This window comes from Podarcis vaucheri (genome assembly GCF_965113315.1).
Source record: "Podarcis vaucheri genome assembly, chromosome: 3".
NCBI classification, from domain to species: domain Eukaryota; kingdom Metazoa; phylum Chordata; class Lepidosauria; order Squamata; family Lacertidae; genus Podarcis; species Podarcis vaucheri.
The window spans coordinates 18,983,063-18,996,357 of record NC_138761.1 but is presented as its reverse complement, the minus strand read 5'-3'; the positions used below and the strand labels follow the sequence as shown (position 1 = coordinate 18,996,357).

Below are 13,295 nucleotides of genomic sequence, written 5' to 3'. Positions count from 1 at the left end.
TACCACAGGCCAAAAGATTTGTAGAAAACTAGGAAGGAGGTCAGCCCTACAATGGATAATTTTCTGCTTGAAGTAGTAGAGTTTGGCAACCAGGTCTATTTTATTAAACTTCCCTCCCGCCTCTGAACAAGAGACCGCTCATTACTGATCTTACACAATGGTTTACTGTGCAGGTAGAACCATACAAACATTGGGTGAAGAGTTTTCTTACGAAAGCACTGTCATGCACAGCTAAATTGGGAGCTGTTGTGATGTTGAAAAATCTGCAACTCATCTGGATGCCAAAAGAGCGGTTTTTAAATACAGTATCTTTGAAAGCTTTGAAAATCTGGGCTGTGACCCAGTCCACAGTGCTGTTTGCTTAAATCCCTTTGAAACCAACGGGGCTTAAACACAATTAACTGTGGCCTGGATTGCCGCCTGGGCCCATAAGACCAAAGGGAAAGAATTATTGGTCATGGAAAGTAAGAGATGATCCAAAGGATCTTTGGGCTTGTTTCCCCTCCCCACCCCCACCCCATGCAAGCAAGGTGTACAGTTCATTTCTGTGGTGTCCATGAAATCCAGCCTCAGATGGCAGACCAGCTGTGCCTCTTTGTCGGAAAGTGGGGATCGTACTGATCCATTGATAGCTTACTTTACCTTTGGATTGTTGAAATGCACCCCAGAAATCGCAGCTTGTGTAGAACGCTGCAGCCCAACTTGTTAATAGATGTTACAGCTGAAAGTAATTCATTACACCTGTGCTGGAATAGCAGCCCTGGCTGAACAGAGGCTATACAGTGGTACCTCGGGTTACATACGCTTCAGGTTACAGACTCCGCTAACTCAGAAATAGTACCTTCGGTTAAGAACTTTGCTTCAGGATGAGAACAGAAATCGTGCTCCAGCGGCATGGCAGCAGCAGGAGGCCCCATTAGCTAAAGTGGTGCTTCAGGTTAAGAACAGTTTCAGGTTAAGAACGGACTTCCGGAATGAATTAAGTACTTAACCCGAGGTACCACTGTATATTAAAGATAAGAAGAGGATAACAGCCTAAGAAACAGCAAAAGGCCTCTATAGAAGCCCATTTTCTTGTGCATTCATGATGATTTGTGGTCATGGTTTTATCCAGGCCGTTATACACGATCCACCTTTCAATACTGTTTGCATGTGCAAAAGTTTTGGGGCAGATACGCCTCTTTGTTTGCAATCAGCGCATGTCCTCTAGCTTCCTGCTGAGATCCTCTTTATATCACAACATGTTCCAGGTGGGTGAGTGAATACTGACTTGCTTTTGTTGCACTGTAATGCAAGAATGCCCCTCAGGACAGCAATAAATGCGGCCGCGTTGGGGAAGCATTGGTGGAAAACTGATAAAGCAGAAAAAATGTGAGGACAGTGCTGTATAAATCTACCACTAATGCACTATTATTGCGTAAATTATATGTTGCTAAATGCACCCATAGCTCCTTCGCCCCAACAAAAGTTTGGAGGGGCCCACAGACATATTCTCAGAGAAAGATGTTGGGTGTTAGGAAAGTTTTTGAACATGTCAATCAAGTGCTTGGTTCATTCCTTTCCTTCAAATAGACTTCTTTAGAATTTTAAATGTATCAATAGACTCTTATTTGTTATATATTTATTTGTATTTATGTATTGCTTTTTATTATATTTATTTAATTTTTGCACTTATTTACCGCCTTTCCGCCAAGGCACCTGAGGTGAACCTCAGAAAGTGGTTTACGTAAAAATATTACAATAAGTTTCAGTTAAAACTGTACCAACGCCAAACTTTTTGAAACTGAAAGGGGAGGGGACATAAAAAGAGGGAAGAAAAAAAATAAGAAATAAGAAAGACAGAGACACAAATGAAGATAACAGAAAGAAGGAAGGAAATTTGGGGAAATGGATAAGACAGAGAGGGAACAATAAAAGCTGAGGTGCCTTGAAAAGAATGGGAGGTTGAAGGGATGTCCGCCCCCCCCCCCATTATTCCTAGGAAGGGTTCATGAAACTTTCTTCTCCCACAAAGCATAACTATGAAGCTGAGCCCCCCCACCACCACTTGCCTTGAAACAAATGAGATATTAACATGCTCAGCAAAATGTAAGAGGAAGCTCATCCCAGTAATCTTCTTTTTGTTTTGCACTGTTATGTAGTGATTGTCTACTTGCATATACGGTTTAAGTGGAGTTCAATATGGGTCAATAAGTGCCTTTGACTAGTCAAGTAATTACGTCTCATAATATGCTGTTTGGATAAGATTTTCTAGATTTTACTACCTACCTCCTTATTAAATCCCATAGGTCCGACTGCACACACACACACACACAACTTTTTTCACTCTATGCGCTTCTTATGCAGATGTTTTTGATGCACAAAACGTATCTAGCAGCATAAACCCTTATGTGGCCGTTGAGAGGGGCAGAGACCACCTCACCAGGAGCTATCGAATGAGTGGGGAACCTCTGGCCTACAGAGGCTGAATGTGGCTCTCAATGCTTGTTTATCTGACCCTCAGTACTCTCTCTAGGCCATACCCCGTGCCAGCCCTCTCCTCAAGGGCTTTTCTCTGACTGGGATGTGTCTTCGAGTTATAATACAGTCGTACCTCGGAAGTCGATCGGAATCTGTTCCGGAAGTCCATCCGACTTCCAAAATGTTTGGAAACCAAAGCGTGGCTTCCGATTGGCTGCAGGAAGCTCCTGCAGCCAATCGGAAGCCGCACCAGACGTTCAGCTTCCAAAAATTGTTCGCAAACCGGAACACTCACTTCTAGGTCTTGATGGTTCGGGAGCTGATTTGTTCGGGAGCCAAGGCATTTGAGATCCAACGTACGACTGTAGTAGCTCCTTCCTGCCTGGGTGGAGGTGTATGTGTGTGTACACAAATCCTCTGATTTTGGTGTGGTTAAGAAGATGTAGCCTACTATATGAAGGAAAGAGTCACATCCATTGCTTTGCCCATCTTTCCCTCTGACCCCACCTACCACTGGAATATGTTTCCTGGAAGGAAACATAGAAGATGGCTATCGTGTCTCTTCTCAGTCTTCTCATTCCCAGGCTAAACATATCCAGTTCCTTCAACCATTCCAAATGTGGTCAGCCCAAGGCAGAATAGAGTGGTACTATTACTTCCCTCGATCTGGACACTGTACTTCTGTTGATGCAGCCTAGAATAGCTTTAGCCTTTTTTGCTGCTGCATCACACTGTTGCCTCATGTTAAGCTTGTGGCCCACAAAGACCCCTAGATGCTTCTTCAATTGTGGCACCCGGAACAGGACACAATATTTCAGGTGCGGCCTGACCCAAGCAGAAAAAGTGTGGGACTATTACTACCATCGATCAGGACACTATGCATCTGCTGATGCAGCCTGGAATAGAATTAGCTTTTTTTTAAGAGTAGGAAGAGTGTGGGAACAGGGTGAAAAGGGAGAATGATTACATTTTGCAAAATAGTGTATTGCCAGTCCTTTGCTGAACTTGCTGGCTGCCAAATCGTAAGAAACAGGGGAGGCAGCCCTGCCAGCAGCAGTCCAAGGGAGCTGGGTGTGGTTTTGGCAGCTGTAGATGTTCTGCTTTCAACAGCAAAACAGATCAGCGACTGAGTGCTTGACTTCTAAACAAGCACTTCGAACGTTTGTGCTCTTTGGTTGATTTTGTATTCAAATTGCCCCGCTTTAAAGCCTTTCCACCAGCTCCTCCGGGAACCAACTTATCTTTTTCCCTGTCGCGAATTTCATAGTCATGCCGCTGATGAGTCCTTATTTCAGATAATATAATGCACTCGTTGCTATCTGAGGATTTATACTGAGCCTCAGCCAATTGCTCCAGCTCCTGCTGTTGTTTGCTTATTAATTGTACAGGGCTTTCAAGACAGCGAGTATTATTTTTGAAAGTTGCACGGCATTATTTTTTCATTCCTCCCAGCCTTGTTTTGTAGCTCGTTTTCTTCTACTAGGTTGCTCTCCCCAGAGAAGCGAGATCAGAAAAAGCTGCTGGTACCAGAGAGCTGCAAAAAAAATATGAAACGCTTTCTCTGCAGTAGTAACTAGTTGCTGCTCTCTGTCATCTGAAAACTGACTGGCTGCATTTCCCAAATCAAATGCAGAAATGTAGGAATTTTCTGGCTTGTAAGGCGGCATCTCTACAGAAGGAGGCTGTCCTGTCCTCTCCTCTCCTCTCCTCTCCTTGCCATCCCTCTAGATCAGGGTGGTCCAACTTTTCATACCAAGTGGGCCGCAAGAGGACCCACGGGCTGCACACTGTCTTGCACGGAGGGGGGGATCGAGGCCAAAAATTGATGCCCCCAACCCCAGCCCTCATACTGCCTTCCCAAAGCTGGCTGAGTGAGGTGCTCTAGACCATGGGTAGGCAAACTAAGGCCTGGGGGCTGGATCCGGCCCAATCGCCTTCTAAATCCAGCCTGCGGACGGTCCGGGAATCAGCATGTTTTTACATGAGTAGAATGTGTGCTTTTATTTAAAATGCATCTCTGGGTTGTTTGTGGGGCATAGGAATTCGTTCATTCCCCCCCATATAGTCTGGCTCACCACATGGTCTGAGGGGTGGTGGAGCGGCCCACGAAAAGGTGGCTGACCCCTGCTCTAGTGCTTCTCCTTTTGTCTGCATTTTCAAGCACATCTGGTGTGGGGAAGGAACATAGCTCAGTGTTAGAGCCCATGCCTTGCATAAACAAGGTCTCAGGTTCAGCCCTCGCCATCGGCATGTAGGGCAGGGGAACACTGGGGGAACTGCTACCGGTCAGTGTACACCATATGGAGCCTGATGGCCTGACTCTGTGTAAGGCAGGTTGCTATATTCCCATGTGGCTTACACAATAGTGCACCATCTCGCTATCTGGAATGGCAGGTGGGGGCACCAACCCATGAACATGGACATAGGTCTCCAGATTGCTATTTGATGTTGGAAGCTCGGGGGGTGGGGGTGGTGGGAAGGGAATATTCCTGGAAACGCCTGTACAGGCAAGGGAACAGCAGGAAAATCTTTGCTGGAAATGTGCTGACTTGCAGGTAAAGGGTAAAGGGACCCCCGACCGTTAGGTCCAGTCGTGACCAACTCTGGGGTTGTGGCGCTCATCTCGCTTTATTGGCCGAGGGAGCCGGCATACAGCTTCCGGGTCATGTGGCCAGCATGACTAAGCCACTTCTGGTGAAACCAGAGCAGTGCAAGGAACCGCTGTTTACCTTCCCGCCGGAGTGGTACCTATTTATCTACTTGCACTTTGACGTGCTTTCGAACTGCTAGGTTGGCAGGAGCAGGGACCGAGCAACGGGAGCTCACCCCGTTGCGGGGATTCGAACCACCAACCTTCTGATCGGCAAGCCCTAGGCTCTGTGGTTTAGACCACAGTGCCACCCACGTCCCGACTTGCCTGAGGCAAAGACTTATACCAATTTGGTCCAGCTGGCACCAGCTATTCTGAGGAATCGCAGAAACACAGGCTATTTTACACAACCCATTTTCCCTGTAAGCCAACTGCTCCTCCTCCTTATTCTTTCCTATGCTTGCAGTTGTGGGTGGAAAGGTTAACACGTGAACCCAGAACCCTACGTAGTTTCAGCAAGCAGCTGTTCCTGTGATCATGGCCACCATGGTAGCTGGAAAAATGGCTGTCAGCAATTTCATCATAACATTTCACTCTATGATCTTGAGTGTGTGTGTGTGTGTGTGTGTGTGTGTGTGTGTGTGTGTGTTTGCTTTTGTCTGAAAGGGTGTGTGTGTGTGCACATGACCACTTAGTCATAGGGGAAGTGGATAGTGTGAACTGGACTGGAAGGGAGCTAGTGTAGTGAAACTCCTACCCTAATCTAACCTCTTGACCATGGGTAGGCAACCGTAAGGCCCAGGGGCCGGATCTGGCCCAATCACCTTCTAAATCTGGCCCATGGACGGTCTGGGAATCAACGTGCTTTTACATGAGTAGAATGTGTGCTTTTATTTAAAATGCATCTCTGGGTTATTTGTGGGGCATAGGAATTCGTTCAATTCCCCCCCCCCAAAAAAAAAATATAGTCTGGCCCCCCACAGGGTCTGAGGGACAGTGGACCAGCCCCCTGCTGAAAAAGTTTGCTGACCCCTGCGTCTTGACCTAGGATTTGATGGGGGCTGGTTCCCCAGATGACTAAGAAATAATCCCTGTTGCTTGCAGCAGTGGGAGTCTAAGGAAGGGTAAGATTGGTTGATGGTGGAATCAGCACAGAAAAGGGGGGGAGGGGTAATTACAGAATTGTAGAGTTGGGAGGGACCCCATGGGTCATCTAGCCCAGCCCCCTGCAATGCAGAAATGTGTATGAGCTGCTTTGATCACTCCAAACAGTGCTGTATAGGGATTTCCAGTCCACAGTTTCAAAGATCTTGCAAGCTCCACAGTTGGAGGCAATGGGTTGTAATCAATGTAACTGCCAAGGCAAACCTTGCATTCCCTCTTTAACACCTGTTGGGATTTTAACACTTCTCTGACCCCTTTGTAATGCTGCTCCTCGTTTATCTGACTGCTTTATTAATTGCCGTGTCTTCATCGTGGCTTTAATTTTGTCAAACTCCCTTGTAATATTTAAGGGTGATGTGCAAAGTCAACAAACAAATGAAGTGTCCACGGCTTGAAAAGCGTTGCAAGGTAAGCAGCCGCAATTCACTCGCTCGGCCCGTTCCTCACTCAGTTCAATGGTTGCGCAAACTAGCCCTACAAACAAATCTCACATGGATCAGTACTTTAGGGGCCACATTAAAACCCAGCCCAGCAAAAGGGACCCGACTCATTTGTGCATAAGAGCTTAATCTTGTGCGGATTTGCAGGGCTGCATAAGCAGTTTGTTTACCTAGTTGTGTGCAAGATTACAGAGAAGAGAGTGTGCTTTTTTATCTTCAGCAGAAGCCCTGGCAGTTCCTTCTCTGCCATTGCAGACTAATTGCGTTCATTAGAGCAGACGGCGCAGCAGGTTGCCTCCTCTCCTTGACTGGACTCGCCGCAGCCTCCCGCTGTTCGTTTACTTGATGTGGCTGGAGTTATTAAATGGTTGTTTTCATAATGACATCAGCTCTGAATTAGATAAGGCTCATCCAGGAAAGATAATTAGCTCGGCTTCAGAAAGAGCGTGCAGGAAGACTTGGCACAGGAAGAAGAGAGCGGGCTGGATTCTTGAAGGATAGCTGACTACAATCTAAATTACCCTTGTGTAAAGAGGAGGGCGTTGTCACTCGCGCACATGCGCATTACAAGGGCTTCGCATGTGTGCTTATAAAGGTAAAGGTAAAGGTACCCCTGCCCGAACGGGCCAGTCTTGACAGACTCTGGGGTTTGTGCGCCCATCTCACATCTATTGGCCGGGGGCCAGCGCTGTCCGGGGACACTTCCGGGTCACGTGGCCAGCGTGACAACGCTGCTCTGGCGAGCCAGAGCCGCACACGGAACGCCGTTTACCTTCCCGCTGGTAAGCGGTACCTATTTATCTACTTGCCCCCGGGGGTGCTTTCGAACTGCTAGGTTGGCAGGCGCTGGGACCGAGCAGCGGGAGCGCACCCCGCCGCGGGGATTCGAACCGCCGACCTTTCGATCGGCAAGCCCTAGGCATTGAGGCTTTAGCCCACAGCGCCACCCGCGTCCCATGTGTGCTTATATCCCAGAGTTAAATGTCAGAAAGCATTTTCAGTTTTAAAAGAACTCTCTACTATCATTTCCAATATAGAAAGACATGCAGCATAAACAATTCTATATTATGTTTACATCAACTATGTATGATAAAGCCTGCTTTTAAAATGTGGCACGTGAGATTTGAAAGCTCACATGCATATGCATTGCAAGTGCCATCTGTGCGTATTGCCCACATCTGCAGGTGAGAATGAGAGGGGGGGGGGTAGTATTGGAAGTCCGCTCAATTTTAAAATAACTATTCCACTTGCTGTTCTGCATCTGATAGCATCCACACATGCAGGGAGTAGTCTAGAGGAAGCTCACAGCAGCTTCAGTTTCTACTTCTGTGCTTAGCCTGTGATATTAAAAATCACCCCAACGGAATTTCCTGAATCGAAAGTAAGATTTTAATTCTTATCGTCACCATGCTGATTAGAGATTTGCTTAAATGATCAGGCAAAGAAGGGTGACGGAAACATTTTTTAAGCTGCCCTGTTTTTCCGTCTTGTCTGCCTAACTTCATGCAGATTCTTAGAAAACACAATACAGACATACCTTGGGTTACAGACGCTTCAGGTTGCATTTTTTTTTTTTTTTTGGGTTGTGGGCCACTGAAACCTGGAAGTACCAGAACGGGTTACTTCTGGGCTTTGCGCATGCGCAGAAGCACCAAATCGCAACCCGCACATGCACAGATGCACAGATGCACCGTTGCGGGTTGCGGACGCTGCGGGTTGCAAACGTGCATCCCACACGGATCACGTTTGCAACCCGAGCGTCCACTGTAAACATGATCAACATTGAAAAGTTGTTGGGCTCCTTCCCACGGCTTCGTGGGATGGCCCTGTAAGTGGATGCAACCGCCCATTTGGAACCAATGGAGGCACTTTGTCATCTGTTCAAGTTGCAAGAAAGGAGGGTCCAGCCAAACATCAGGAAGGGTTTTCTGACAGTGGAACAGACTCCCTCAGAAGGTGGTGGACTCCCCTTCTTTGGAGGTTATTAAGCACAGGTTGGGTGGCCATCTGTCATGGATACTTTAGCTGAGATTCTGGCATTGCAGGGGTTGGACCAGATGACCGTCAAGGTCCCTTCCAACTCTACTCTTCTCTGATTCTATGATCTTCTGCCTATCTCACCTTCCTGGCATCTGTCCCACAGGGCAGCTGTTGGCCATGTGGGGAAAGGGAGTAGCCCATCTGCAGCAGCCCCAGATTCTTTCTTCACCTGCTCCCTCACTCTCCTGCTGGCGATAGATGGCCCTGCGGAGGAGGAAGATGGGGGGATTACAGCTGATGGAGGCAAAACTTACCTTTGTAGAAGCCATGCTGATTTTTATTTGGCAAGGCTTTTTCTTCTCTTGAAGGCCAATCTACACATCAACATAATTCATGTAGATCAACATTATTGGGATTTTACTATTTCAAACTGCACCTTGGGGATTGCAAAGAATCTGTTATTCCCTCAAAACAAAAACTCCCTGGTAATGGAAAACAAGATCATAAAGCAGACAGGGCTCTGGCCTAGCCTTCTCTCTATTGTGCTATTTTCCCTAACAATATTTTTTATTTTTGTGGAAGCATTCAAACATGTAGCCTCCACCTGTTGCCTGAAAGGCTTCAGTCCCAAGAACTCTCTACACGTGATTTGTTTTTTTGTACATTGCCTCTAAATGTTTAATAATGCTTTGCACAAGTTCAGCTGGGACAGGTCTCTAATTTTCCTGGATTCCCTGTAGATTCTTTAAGAACAAGCCTCTGCTGAATTTAGCAGTATAATTATACTTTAGTGAAAACATCCCGTTTCAGGTGTTAGCTCTTTTAAAACTTTCACGTATTTAAACAGAGCTTAGTATAATTTAAAATATATAAGCACAGACAGCACACCCATTATTTTTTTTTACAGTTAAATGATTAATAACTACACATAATAAAGGCTTCCTTTAAAATAAGGCAAACACAGCTCGTATTCTAGGAAATATATGAGGGTTGGCAGTTTGCAACTTTTTACTCAGAGTAGACCCATGTAAATGAATGAGCGTGACAGAGGGCTCAGCCACACTTCCGCTTGCTTGCCTTCTGAGAAAACCCGCTATTTGCCACTGAATCAAACAGCTTTCTCCAGACTGACCGTTGGTCCGGTTTAGCGCTTAAAAAAACAGGTTTTTCCAGGAGGAAGCAGCAAGGCAAAGGCAAAACCACTAGTTGAATACCATGTGTCTGGTGCTCCCAATCCTCCCCTCTATTGCCACATTACCTCAGCAAACGTGGGTTGGGGATCGTGATATTTGCCAAGGCCAATGTCCAGTTTGGCTCAGAAGCGCCATGTCTTCACAGCCATACATATTAGAACAGAGATCAGCAAACTTACTGCACCTTGGGCCAATGTCTCCAGCGCCGATTGCGCGGCGGGCCAGAGGGCAGCGGAGCGCGTGCCCATACGCATGCACACACACTATTTCTGGCGCACTTCCAGGTTGGAGGAGCACCAGAAACAGCTTATGTGCATGGGCCTGCTCTGACCTGGATGTGCACCGGAAATAACGCTTGTTGTTGTTTAGTCGTTTAGTCGTGTCCGACTCTTCATGACCCCATGGACCAAAGCAAGCCAGGCACTCCTGTCTTCCACTGCCTCCCGCAGTTTGGTCAAACTCATGCTGGTAGCTTCTGGAACACTGTCCAACCATCTCGTCCTCTGTGGTCCCCTTCTCCTTGTGCCCTCCATCTTTCCCAACATCAGGGTCTTTTCCAGGGAGTCTTCTCTTCTCATGAGGTAGCCAAAGTATTGGAGCCTCAGCTTCACGATCTGTCCTTCCAGTGAGCACTCAGGGTTGATTTCCTTCAGAATGGATCGGTTTGATCTTCTTGCAGTCCATGGGACTCTCAAGAGTCTCCTCCAGCACCATAATTCAAAAGCATCAATTCTTCGGCGATTAGCCTTCTTTATGGTCCAGCTCTCACTTCCATACACATGCGCAAATAACGCTTGCGCATGCGCAAATAACGCGTATGCATGCGCACAAGCTATTTCCGGTGCTCCTCCGACCCGGAAGTGGGCAGCCGCGCAGCGCAGTGCCAGTAAGAGTGGAAGCGGGTGGCAGGGGTTGCCGTGGGCCGGATAAACAAGTCCCTTGGGCCTTATCCGGCCTGTGGGCCTTAGTTTGGGGACCCCTGTGTTAGAAGCTTCAGGTCTGTTGCAGGAAAGAGTGAGGCCCCTCTCCCTTCACAAGAGCGTAAGGCAAGGCTGGCTGCTGGATCAGGGCCAAGGGCCAACCAGTGGCCTGCAAGCAGGAAATGAAAGCAACAGTGACTCTCCCCACGTTAGATCCTTCGCAGAGTGTGATTTAATGATGCTCTGTAAGTAATACAATCAACCATGAGCCTGTCAGCATCGCCCTTGAGCCAGTGCCACCGACTGGACTCATCCACTTCAGCCCGACTGGGCCAGGCGAGCTGGGGTAGCACTTCCAGAGACCACCTTCTTCACAGGAACAGGTCAAAGTGCTGTGGACTCACAACTCAGAGCTGTGAGCACCAGATTGACTCCCGAAGACAGTCGTTGCACAGCAGAGTACAGCAGAACATAAAGCACTCGGAGAACAGCTCTGTAGAATAACTACTTTTATTCTATCTACAACTATCGTATAAAATATATACAGAGCTAAATGGAGAAGCTGAACTGCACTGAGTGTCTGCAGCTGCTCTTAGCAGCAACCTTATCTATACAGAGATATCACTCTCTCTCTCTCTAACACTCAGTCTCTCTCTCTCTCTCTTTGATGTGAGGTGGAGCGGAATAAGTAGAGAGCAGAAACCGCCCCCTCCTCTCTGGAGAATCAGCAGAGAACATCAGCAGATTCTTGGATATGGTAGGGGTGAAATCTCCTCAGAGCCACCCCCACAAAAAAACTGTGGTCACAATTCTGCGGGCTTGTTGGAACAGAACAGAACAAAACAAAAGAGAAACCGGGGTGAGGGGTGGATAGGAAAGCAAATAAATCTTAGCTATCCTTTATGTTTTACAACCTTGTTTCTTTCCCTCTTAAGTGAGCAGGAGGGAAAATGGTTGCCAAGTCCTTTAAGGTGGCAAGTCTCCATAGCTAGCGATTTCCCTTTTTATTTTATTTTTCTTTCCTTATTCAAAAGGCAAGATTAAAGGTATACAACAAAGCAGAAGTTCTCAGCCTAGTCTTCAGAAGAATCCATATGTGTAAGTAATGTGATGCAGCAGTTACTATAGCAATTATCTCTTCACAAGCCAAACTTGAGTCTGACAAGTTGTATTTTATCAGATTTGAAAATAAAAAAGGTTGAAGTGTTGGTTTTGAATGGGATTTCTTTAGCCCACTCACAAGTCAAGCTAGCGTGCAGAGCCAGGAGTCTGAATAGGGGTTAAAAAGAGGGAGAAAAGGTTGGCGTTCTGTGCTATGGTAACTCCGAAATCTAAGCAAGGGAAAGAAGGGTTCTGTCACCTGTATATATATTATGCAAATTGAAAGACTCTATATGTATGTTTTTACGAATTTTATTCGGCTTTTGCTAGGCATGGGCGGGGCAAAGAGATATGTAGCAGACTGAATGCCTGCCCATGACAACTAGATAATTCTTGTGTGTTATGATTTTAGTGGAGTGGATTACTGTTATTTTAATTCTGCTTTGCTTCCAGGCAATCTGCTTAGTGAGCATTCATTCTTTTCAAATTGCCTTTTTAGACTGCCCTGTCTCTTTAGATGGTGAGCCTGAGGGCAGGGACATGTGTGTGTTTCGTGTGTGCTTTTGTAAGCTGCTCTGGGGGCCTTTTTTTTTTAGGCTGAAGAGCAGGGCAGAATATATTGTCATTTGTTTATGGTGAGGGTATCAAACGCTGCATCAACCAAGTGTTATCCCACACTTCCCAGTACCTTTTTTGACACTTTCCTCACTGCAAAAAAAGTCAAATTTAAGGGTGGGTGTGCAAGAGGAGCGGCACAGGAGTGGCAGGTAAATGTTAATTGTGCAATCTGAATTTATCAATACAGTATGTGTTTGAATGCCATCTGAAAATAGCAGTAGATTGTTAGCACCTTCTGACCATGGTTGAATTTTGTAAGCCACTTTGAAAACCTCCACATGGAGGGTGGGAAGAGGATAAAGTTTTAAACAAGTATATGAATAAATAAATTTAGGAATCCCGTTCATACCCCTCTGGGCTTCTGAGAGATATTCCCAGGTCTGCCCACTCTCCCAACCAACCTGAGCAGTCATAATTTATCATGGTGATTCTACCGTGCTTTGATCAGACAATATACAGTACTGCCTTCTCCTCCATATTGAGCGCTGGGGGAAACCAGAGTTCATTTGGTTTTACTCAGGACCCTGATTGGCTGGCCCTTGTGTCAGTCACAAAGCCGTCCCTCCTCCGCAAGACTTTTCTTTTTAATTATGCATGAGGCTGGGGGACACCTCAAAAAAAGAAGGATTGCAGAACAAATATTTGTACAGATAAAAAAAAAGATGCAAAGTACTTGAGGAACAAAGCAAACAGAAAAACAAGGCAGACAGCCTGTCTCCGGAGCGTGAAGGGACGGGAGGGCAGTGGATCTCAGGAGCTTAGGAAACGGCCTTATACAGAGTTAGAATATTTACCCACCCAACTCATTACAGTGGTACCTCGGGTTAAG

General features: G+C 46.5%; 1 protein-coding gene across 13 annotated transcripts in view; it reads left to right on the top strand.

Moving 5' to 3' along the window:
- Positions 1-13,295, top strand: part of LOC309529624 (uncharacterized protein) — a 304,631-nt gene that overhangs the window by 199,505 nt on the left and 91,831 nt on the right. The window lies entirely within an intron of this gene.